At 34.1% G+C, this 8,236-nt stretch overlaps 1 pseudogene; it reads left to right on the top strand.

Moving 5' to 3' along the window:
* Nucleotides 1-522: 522 nt before the first annotated feature.
* On the top strand, nucleotides 523-3,566 carry LOC110655254 (TPR repeat-containing thioredoxin TTL4-like; annotated as a pseudogene).
* The last annotated feature ends 4,670 nt before the right edge of the window (nucleotides 3,567-8,236 follow it).

Below are 8,236 nucleotides of genomic sequence, written 5' to 3'. Positions count from 1 at the left end.
ATAGATAGTGACCAATTCTCCAAATGCAAAGGAAAAAAATTAAGCTCTTTTCTTTTCTAAAAATCTAGGGATCCAAGATTCAAATAAGACCGAGTCTCTTGCTTCCCTTTTATCACCACACAAGATACCAAAAATTAACACAAAAAAAAAAAAAGTGTAAGTTAATTCCCATTTGTTTTCCCAATTGGAAGGAAATTTCTTTCTCGCTTTCACCAGCGTTATGCGGTCTAATATCATTTCTCTGACTTTCTTTCATGGTTGCCAGTCCAGGAGGGCTTGTAAATCATCTAATGGGGCTAGGCTAGTTTCAAACCCCACTTCTCTTCTCCCACCTTATAATTCTTTTTCTTTTTCTTTTTCCGGTTTAATTTTCATCTAGGCTTTGATTTCATTGTGTTCTATGTCAACCCAAAACAGTAATGTTTGTGTATTTGTATTTAGATTTTAATGCCTTCTTTGGCATGAAAATATACAATTCTTCCCTATCATAGCAACTGCATCGTCCAAAAGAATTAACGAGAAATGGGAGACTTTTCACCTCATAAGAGAACTAGTTGCGGCCTATTCAATGCAGTTTTTGGACGGGGACATTTTTTGCCAAGAAGAACCCTTTCTTCTAGTTCACTTCCCACGTTGAGCGGAGAAACCTGTGTCTGGACGCCGACGACGCCAAAGAGGCGAAGGAGTGGCTCTGATGAGGCTGCATTTTTAGATAACTCACCACCCATATCAGATGGTCCTCTAAAACCTATCACAAAAGCTCTTGATCAACCCAAGATCCCTGCTGTACAACAACAACAACATCACCATCCTCCACAGCACCAACAAAATTATGGGAGTAAACCTGCGGAGGAAGCAACAAAAATATCGCAACCTCCAGAGGAAGCAACAAAAATATCGCCTGTTCAAGTTCATTTTAATAACCAAAACTATGGTTATCCTCATCGAGGTAGGAAGATATGCAAGGAGGCAGTTAGCATCTTCGGCGAGCTTGAAAACATGATTGCTGATCACCAAAAGACTAAAGGAAACAGCACTCTTGTCCGGGCTTCATCTAGCAATGTCATGCTTTTTGGCAATTTAGGTAACGTGAGGCAATCAGGGGGAGGTGGTGGTAGAAATAACGATTCATATAATGTTCTTGATTACCTTCCTCAGCCTGCAAGAGAAGTGAACCAAATGCCTAATGGGAAATACCCAAATAGCGTGATGGAAAATGTAGTGGAGAAACCATTTGAAGATTAGAAACCAAGTGCAGAGCAGCCTGGAGGTTCCTTATGCAGGGCTCTCTCTACTAGAATGGATCCTGAACAATTGAAAATTATGGGCAATGAAGATTATAAGAATGGGAATTTTGCAGAGGCATTGGCTTTTTATGATGCAGCAATCTCCATCGATCCCAATAAAGCTTCTTATCGAAGTAATAAAAGTGCGGCATTGACAGCTCTAGGTAGACTTCTTGAGGCAGTTTTCGAGTGCAGAGAAGCCATTCGAATTGAACCTCATTATCATAGAGCTCACCATCGTTTAGCAAATTTGTATCTCAGGTGATAATTATAAGTTATTGTCATGTTAGTGTTCTATGACAAGTAATTCATGGCCGACCATGCTAATTTCCTAGACATTTTTTGCATCTACCTTGTATAGATTAGGGGATGGAGAGAAAGCTATATATCACTAAAAACATTCAGGACCAGAAGCTGATGACGTAGAGATTGCCAAAGCTAAAGGTCTTCAGGTCCATCTCAACAAGTGCACCGAGGCTCGAAGACAACGAGACTGGAACACCTTGATCAAGGAGACACAGGCTGCCATTTCTTCTGGTGCAGATTCGGCACCTCCAGTAAGGCACTAAATTTATCAAATATCTTGTAACATTCTCCATATGTTATTGTTTACCCTGAGACTAACATGGGTCACTTTTGTTATGCACTGAAACGATGTATGCATTGCAAGCAGAGGCCCTGATAAAGCTACATAGGCACCAAGAAGCAGACGAAGCATTGACAAAGGGTCCAAATTTCCAAGATGATGAATGTACCAAATATTTTGGCCCTATTTGTAATGCAAATTTGTTAATGGTACTAACACAGGTCGACATGGCTGTCGGCAGGTTAGTGAAACAATTTTCAGTCATGTGTAAACTATAATTGCACTACAGGGAGTATTGTGTTGGGGAACAACTCAAAAGGCTAAATTCTTGCTAGAAAAAGTGGAACCAAAGTCAAGGCTATGTAAAATGTGAACCCCTACCCACCAGTCATCAACTTGCCTAAATATTCCCAAATGATTGACATGGGTTGATTTATTTTTTACTTCAGCTCTAGAAGGGTTTAAACATTCAACTTTCTAATCTCTTTATGTAAATGGCTTAATAATTTCTCAAAGAAAAATAATATATATGTTGAAAATTTCCTGTTATGAATAGCTCAATGCCTCAATCCCTTGATTATGTTGTTGAGCATTGTGGGTGGGATTCAAGTTTTGAGATAAGCCATTATATATATGTTTATATGGATTTTTCTGGCATAGACCCAGTCTCTGGTAGACCAAGACACAAGATATATGGTGAGACTCACTTATTAAATATATTGGTTTCACATGATTGTATCTTGAGTCCATGATGGACAAGAATTTCCCAATTTATATATATGTTAATATATGAGAGGCTGATAATAATGGTTGAACATTGGCAGATTTGATGATGCATTGGCTGCGGCTCAACGAGCAACGAGGCTTGATTCAAACAATAAACAAGCAAACATGGTAATGAGGAAGGCGAGAGCTCTGGCGGCAGCTCGATCAACAGGAAATCAGCTTTTCAAGGCAGCAAAATTCTATGAAGCATCAAATGCATATGGTGAAGGACTTGAACATGATCCTTACAACTCGGTTTTATTATGCAACAGAGCCGCCTGCCGGTCTAAGCTTGGCCAGTATGAAAAAGCTGTGGAGGACTGCAATGTTGCTCTCAATGTGCGCCCTAATTACTCCAAGGCTAGATTAAGGAGAGCAGATTGCTACGCTAAGGTCACTATTACATATAATACAAAATATCAATATCTAGAAAATTTCAATTTCAAATTTTAGATTTTGGACTCTTAATTACTTAAAAAAGGATCCAAAAATTATAATTATAATGCTGTAATTTTTAGCTATCATATTATGCTCCTTTAATCGCTAAAATTTAGCTGCAGATCATCAATAACCAAACATAATTGCTTAACCAAGAAATCCTAATTTTTTGCCATAAGATTTATGGGTTTATCACAAATCTTATATAATGAAGAATTTCTACTTAATCTGATGTTTATTTTGGTGATATAGTTGGAAAAATGGGAAGCTTCAATACAAGACTATGAGATCTTGCATAAAGAAGCACCAGACGATGAAGAGGTGAGCGAGGGATTGTTAGAGGCCAAAGCACAACAGCATAAGAAGCATAGGGGTAGGGACATGAAGAACCAGATGAAGCATGGTGCAGCTTGAACTTATTAAGAGGGCGGAGCAACAGGAGTGAAAAAAAAGAAAGACACCATATGCAGGAAATAAACCTGCAGCGACGTTGAGGCCTGTAGAACCAAAAACTGAGGAACTCATTATGGCTGCCATTGTTGAGGGCATATGTGAAGAGAAGGAGAAAACAAGATCGAATAAGACAAAGAAAATGATATAATTTAGAGAAGAAAAATTGGCACCATATCTAGAATAAGATGTAAATTAAATATACATGGCACAAATTTTTGTTATATAAAAAAATTTAACATAATAAAATAACAATTACATAATGTAATTAAGTATATTTAAAGTAACGTAATAATCATTACATATAAAAATGAATGTAATCGCGATTATTTATTTTGATTTTTTATTTATTTATCATTAATACTACCATTACCACTATGTACTACTACTGCATCCGCCAATACCACTACCTCTACAACTATCACCACCACTATTATCTTACTGCTACCATCGCTATCACTGCTATCACTATTTAGCCATTGTCATCTCTACACCGCTCACCTTGTCACCACTACTACCTCACCTTGTCACCACCACCACCACCACTATTACTTAGCCACCATTACCACTCGACTACTAATCACTATAACTATTATCACTTATTATCAACACTATAAATAAATTAAATATTAAAATAAAATTATCATTACATTACATTATTTATATTTTTATTTTGCAATCAAATATAAGAATATAATGATAATTTACATTACATTATAATTTTAATTGTATTACATAATTAATTATATTGCATTGCATTACATTCTATCAAATAGAATATGAGGGTATAACTAATCAAATACTTTATTTGACTAAAAAAATACTCAAAATCAGCTGGATTTTAATTGAATCGAATTCTAGTGTAATTAACTTATATATTAATGTATGGTTAAAAAAAATATTAATTTATTTTTAATTCAAATTCAATCGAGCTTATTTGAGATTATACTTGAGTATTCTATTGAGACAAATTTGAATTTAAAAAAAAAAATTAAGTTTAATATAGTAAAGTTGAATTTTAAATTTTGAGTTTTAAAATTATGTAAAACTTAAACTTGGTATTATTCAATATAGTTTGATTTTAATATATATATATATATATATATATATATTAATTTATTCGTTCGATTTTTACTTAAAAAAGGACTGAGTTGAACCTATTCAAAACTCAAAGTTTTAGAACATCTCTGCTATTTAAGTTTTTCTTTCTCCTAGCTACTGCGCCGCCCCTCCTGCTCCCTGTCCAATTTCCTCTCAATTTTCTTTTTCTCTTCTACGTTCTTTCATCTTCATTTCTCGCGTTCCTTTCTTTTCCCTTACGCCTATAGTTTCTCCTCACCTTTATTTTAAAATCTTTTAAAATTTTCCTCTTCACTGTCACACTCTTTCTTGTAGATTTAGTTACTAGCTTGTTTAGTTGTTAGATATAGTTACAACTGACAGTAATATAAAATGACTAATAGCTTAATATTTAGTAAAATTATGTCTAATTATTAATGTTATATATAAAATGATTAAAAAAATATATATCATATTATTTATTTTATTATTAAAATAAATATATAATTATTAATATAATATATTAAAAATATAATAATTTTTTTAAATATATATAAAAATAACATTACAATTATTATATTAATTTATTTGTATAGTTATATGAAAATTTGCCTTTTGAGGTCTTCAAACGCGCGGATGTGAGATCGTGGGAAAGCCATCTTTGCGAGCAGGCAGTGGTGCAAGAAAATTGATGGGTTTCGTCACCTCTAGGGCTCCTTCCAATACCTGCTACAATCAAGTTATATGACTTTATTTTTTTTTTTTATTTTTTTTATCGTACGTTGGGTCTATCATTTTGTTTTACTTGTGTCGGTTGCATGAATTAACTTGGGATTTTATTTATTTTTTTAATTTAATTTGAGGGTAAGGATTATGTACTAAGAAGAAATAAGATTGAATATATGTATTGTAAATTAAGTGTTTGTAGAAGGAATGGAAGGAAGGGCTAATTGGAGGGAGTGCGACAGATGGAACAGATGGAAGGTATGAATGAAATGGAGGAGTGCGATAGGTGTGATATGATCAAATGGATAAGTATATCACTTATAGGATTAAAATAGTATGGAGAAATTGATATATGTGACAGATGTGCTATATATGATCCCAAAACATAAATGCGACAGATGTGCTTTATATAATCCCAAAACAAAGTGCAAGTTAAGTTTCACATAATTGTGGTTGTACTAACTATGTTATATGAGAGTGTATATTGGGCATTTAAGGTGCAACATATTCCCTACATGCACCCTATTCTAGTTGTGATCATTCTTACTTTTATCCATTATCATAATAATGGACATATATCACACATTAGGAATAAAATGAGAGAGCGTCAATTAGGTAGCTATTTTATATAGCTATATTTGTATGATATAATAATATGAATGAATAAAGTGCAAGATGGTTTGATCATATCTAATATAAAAAATCAAATACTCTAGTATAAAAATGTAATAAATTAGTGGCAAAAAGAGAGGGAAAGTGGAAACCTAAATTGTAGATGAAAGGAAGTAATATTAAAAAATTTACAATTTTTGAATATAAATGCGAAATTCATCTCAATTAAAGTTGAATGGTGAAAAAAAATTTATGCATAGCTAACTCTAACTAGTTTAGGATTAAGTCTTAGTTATTACTATTGTTATTGTGTTGTTGTTTTAATTTGAATTTTATTAATTAGATTATATTTGCAATTTAATAAAATTGAAAGTTGCAAGTTAATTTGCTTGCAAGGAGTGGCTTAGTCATCTTCGCATCATTCCTTTTTCTGAGAATATTTGTCCCAGATGTAACTTAGAGGGTGAATCTGTTTCCCATATCTTTTTGTATTGTAAGAGCTCTTGGGTAGTTTAGTGTTGGTTCATGAATTGGTGGGGTGTTTGGCTTTGCTAGTGCTTGCTTCTGGATATTTTCAGGGTAAGTTTTGGGTCACTCTTACTTATGTTATCTTATGGTATCTTTGGATAGCCCGAACTAAAAAAGTGTTCAATGCCAATGATTTCTCTACACCAAATCTGTTATTTTTATGTGGCTTGAAATTTGGATATGTTTTCATGGACCCAAATTGTAACCTGATCCAAAAGTTTCATGCTACGACCCGATGAGGATCAAAAGTGAGATCTGTGGTAGTAGCATAGGGCACAGGTCGATGCGAGGGCAATACCCCCATGGTATGGACCAGTATAAACATTATAATATTCTACCCTTTGCAATAGAGTTGTAAGATATTCGAAAAATACACTGGGGTTAGGGTTTGAGATTTTTGAGTGCTTTTTTCATCATAGTGTAACCTTTTCTTTTATCTTGCCTGTGGACGTAGACCTTATGGTCAAACTATGTTAAATTATGTGTTATTCTTCTTCTCTGTTTTATACTATGTGATTGTGCGATTTGTGTGTGTGTCTTAAAATTGTGTGCTTGTTATAACAAACTGCTATCAGAGCTTTGTGCACACAATCTAGGGTTTACAGACGGCATCATCTTTAACGAAGTATGAGATGGAGAAGTTTGATGGCGGATCAATTTTCAATATATGGAACATTAAAATCAAATCTTCCTTGATCCTACAAGGTCTATGGAAGGCAATCGAGGATAACTTTCCAGAAGGTATGAAAGAGGCGAAGAAGGCTAATTTGAAGGAGAGAGCCTTGAGAGTGATTTTTATGAGCGTAACTGATAATATCCTATGCGAGATTGTTGGTGAAAGTTTAGCATTTGAGACATGAAAGAAATTAGAGGAGTTGTACTCTGCTAAATCGCTAACCAATCACCTGTATATGAGGAAAAGGCTTTACAATCTAAGAATGACCGAAGGTACGCTTATTAAAGAACATCTAGATGAATTTAATTCAATCATTATGTACCTGAAGAACATTGATATTGATATTAATAGAGGATCAGGACCTTATTATGTTATGTTCTTTGCCACTCTCCTATAAGACTTTTGTTGATACTCTATTGTATAGGAAAGATAGTATTTCACTAAATAATGTTAGTAATTATCTAAAATCGAAGGAGTTGAAAAAGAATTTTCTAAATAATAGAGAAAGATTTAAAGGAAAGGTTTAGTGAGCAAGGGAAGAACACATTCAAGGGAGGGTTCTTTTAGCAGAAAGAAATCTAAGGCCAGATCTAAGTCAAGAATGAAAAAGGCTAACTATTTTGAGTGCGAGGATTAAGGACACTACAGGAGAGATTGTCCCAAGTTGAAAAATAAAAAGGGAAAGTAACTAGAAAGTTATGTGAATATGGTTAACAGGTTTATCGATTCTGATGGCGATGACAGTGCTAGGGGAATTCTATCCATGAGTTCACATCATGGGCAGAATTACTGGATTCTTGATACTAGTGCTACTTATAATATATGTCCACACAGAAACTGGTTTGTCACTTATAAATAAATGAGTGGCAAGGTGTTTTTGAGCAATGATCGTGCATTACCTGTGAAAGGAATTGGTAACCTCAGATTGAGGATGTTTAATGGCATTGTTAGAACTATAGGGTGTTAGCATGTTTCAGGACTGAAGAGGAACTTAATTTCTCTTGGGACACTTGACTCTCATGGATTCAAATACCATGTAGAAAATGGAGTTCTCAAAGTGTGTAAGGGCTCTATGATACTCATGAACAGCAGTTTGGTTTTAGGATTGTA

The sequence above is a fragment of the Hevea brasiliensis genome, chromosome 10 (assembly GCF_030052815.1).
Source record: "Hevea brasiliensis isolate MT/VB/25A 57/8 chromosome 10, ASM3005281v1, whole genome shotgun sequence".
Classification (NCBI taxonomy): Eukaryota; Viridiplantae; Streptophyta; class Magnoliopsida; order Malpighiales; family Euphorbiaceae; genus Hevea; species Hevea brasiliensis.
Note: the sequence above shows the minus strand (reverse complement) of the source record. Positions and strands in the feature narration are given on the sequence as shown.